Source organism: Babylonia areolata, chromosome 16 (genome assembly GCF_041734735.1).
Source record: "Babylonia areolata isolate BAREFJ2019XMU chromosome 16, ASM4173473v1, whole genome shotgun sequence".
Taxonomy (NCBI): Eukaryota; Metazoa; Mollusca; class Gastropoda; order Neogastropoda; family Buccinidae; genus Babylonia; species Babylonia areolata.
This window is the reverse complement of record NC_134891.1, coordinates 28,869,754-28,872,884: the sequence shown is the minus strand read 5'-3', so window position 1 is coordinate 28,872,884 and position 3,131 is coordinate 28,869,754. Positions and strand designations below refer to the sequence as shown.

General features: G+C 43.2%; 1 protein-coding gene across 1 annotated transcript in view; it reads right to left on the bottom strand.

The window, feature by feature from the left end:
* Window positions 1–2,930, bottom strand: part of LOC143290970 (MFS-type transporter SLC18B1-like) — a 33,031-nt gene extending 30,101 nt beyond the window's left edge. Inside the window, exon 1 of the mRNA XM_076600557.1 lies at window positions 2,581–2,930. The gene's annotated coding sequence lies outside the window, so the exon portion shown is untranslated. The remainder of the gene's footprint in view (window positions 1–2,580) is intronic.
* Between the last annotated feature and the right edge of the window lie 201 nt (window positions 2,931–3,131).

Here is a 3,131-nt window from a genome sequence, read left to right as displayed (position 1 = left end):
GCTTTGCAATGCAATCTATTATTGTCCAGTGTAGTTAATTTTAACCAATAACTCATACATTTTCCATATAAATTTAAAGAAATTCAAGTTCAATATAGACAAAGTGATTATGTGTACGATTATCGACATTTAAAAAACGTTTCATGGCAAAAAGACGTGTTTTTTCAATATCACTACCATTTTAAAGTGCCCATATTTCGGCTCCACACTGCAGTATCAGCTGTACTTGAGAGTTAGATAGCTTTGTAAATACATTGAATGAATTACAATTATTATCATACTTATACATAACATACAAAATAATTAATACAGATCTCTTTGCTGTGTTCATCAAATCTTGACATGGAAATCTAAGACTCAACCTGGTTGAATAGAAAATACCAAAATACGTATACGTGTTTATTATACTGACTCTCTCACAGAGAGGGAGAGAGAGAGAGAGAGAGAGAGAGAGAGAGAGAGAGAGAGAGAGAGAGAGAGAGAGAGAGAGAGAGAGAGAACTCAACTCAAAACGTTTTTTTTACTCAAGGATTAAGATTTTTGGCATGGCTCATTCTTCCAATCTGTCCTTGCTAATCTACATCAGTTACAATAGATAGCACACATATCTTTTAATGGAAAGGAGAGAGAGAAAGAGAGAGAGAGAGAAATACCAAGATACGTATACGTATGTACTACACTGACTCTCTCACAGAGAGAGAGAGAGAGAAAGAGAGAGAGAGAGAATACCAAGATACGTATACGTATTTACTACACTGACTCTTTCACAGAGAGAGAGAGAGAGAGAGAGAGAGAGAGAGAGAGAGAGAGAGAGAGGGAGGGAGAGAGAGAATACCGAGATACGTATACGTATTTACTACACTGACTCTTTCACAGAGAGAGAGAGAGAGAGAGAGAGAGAGAGAGAGAGAGAGAGAGAATACCGAGATACGTATACGTATTTACTACACTGACTCTTTCACACACACACACACACACACACACACACACACACACACACACACACACACACACAGAGAGAGAGAGAGAGAGAGAGAGAGAGAGAGAGGAGAGAGAGAGAGAATACCGAGATACGTATACGTATTTACTACACTGACTCTCTCTCACACACACAGACAGAGAGAGAGAGAGAGAATACCAAGATACGTATACGTATTTACTACACTCTCTCTCACAGAGAGAGACACAGAGAGAGACAGACAGACACAGAGACAGAGACAGACAGACAGAGACGGAGACAGAGACAGACGGAAACACAGAGAGAGAGAGAAACATAGACACACAGATAGAGAGGTTTATGCACACCTGTCCATCAAAACCAAGAAACACAACTGTCGAAAGCCACACAAACATTCAATAATGACGGTAAAAAAAAATAAATAAAAAATAAAATAAAATAAAAAAATCTGAGGACGGCTGATCCTGTGAACAACATGTCAAAACACCATGCAGCGCGCCTTTCAGAACAATAGAATAGAATAGAATAGAATAGAATATGTCTTTATTACCAAGTGTAGCTGGGTTACAAGTGTACCGGGACAAAACAACGGTCGCGAACATATAATAATTATCACCGTGTGTGTGTGTGTGTGTGTGTGAGAGAGAGAGAGAGAGAGAGTGTGTGTGTGTGTGTGTGTGTGTGTGTGTGTGTTTATACAGGAAGCATAAGACGTATCGAAATTACATGAATATGCACGAGAGAACGAACGAACGAACGAAAAATTATTTTTCCAGGGCATTCAGAGAAGCACAATGACAAGAACGCTTTTTTTTCCACCCAACCCTGGGATACTTTTTTAATTTTTTTTTTTTTTTTTTTAAGAAATAAAAAGAAACGCACAAGAATAAATAGAGAAAATTCATATCAGAAAAGAGGAAAATAGAGAGAGAGATAGAGCAGGGGGAGGGGGAGGGGGCGGGGGGTGGGGGGATGCGGGAGGGAGAGATTAAAGTAGAAAAGATGAAATGAGAGACAGACAGACAGACGGACGGACGGACAGACAGACTGATAAATCGACAGAGGAGAGAGAGAACGTGACGGGGAGAGGGGGGGGGGGGGGGCGGTGGGGGGGGGGAGGGATTCAAAAGTTACATTACAAAGTTCAGAGAGAGAGAAGGAGCGGGGGGGTGGAGGAGAGAGGGGGGAGATAGAAAAAGGGAGAGACAGGCGGACAGACAGACAGACAGACAGACAATGTATGAATGAATAAACAAATAAATAAATGATATATTATGCTACAATACATTACAATGTGTGTGCTCTGTGTGTGCATGCTTGTGTGTACGCGCGTATGGGTGTGTTTGTGTGCGCGTGTGTATGTGTAGAACGATTGGCGATGATGAGAGAACGACGACGACAACGATGACGACGACGATGGTGATAATGATATCACGACAGGTGAGTGGCGATGAGCAGAACAATGACGCTGACGACGATGACGATAAGTATCTAAGCAAAAAGCCCCCCCCCCCCCCCCCCCCCCCCTCCATCTCCTCCCCACCCCACCACACACACACACACACACAGAGAGAGAGACAGAGAGAGAGAGAGAGAGAGAGAGAGAGAGAGAGAGTACATACCTGTTGAGAAACCTTGACCAAACTGGAACACTCTTCACTCAGATGCGTAAACTTTTAAAGAAAGCAGGTTGCAGTTGAGTGTTTGTTTTGTGTGTGTGTGGTTTTATTTTCTTTCCCCACACCAGTTACACGTCATTCAATTTCATCAGCCGAATGTAAACCCTGCTAGCGAACTTTCACATAACAACTGCCCAACTGCCCCCAACCGCGCGCTGCCTCATCGTTTATCTATCTATGTATTTATCCAACACGCAGCGCGCGTTGTCACACGTATGTGGCGCACAGCTCTTAATGATGAAAACTGCTAACTCACATCCAGTTCAGTGAAAACCGCGTTGAATCCCGGTGAAAAAAAAAAAAAAGAAGAAGAGAGAGATGACACTGACTCTCCCTCTCCTTTCCCCATCCCACCCATCCACCCCCCACCCCACCTCTCACACCTTCCAGCCTTACACAACTCATACCCTGTCACCGCTAATCTGTTCCTCTGTCGAATTTCGAGACAAGGACCCTCACTCCCCATCCCCCCCCCCACACCCCCCACCCTACCC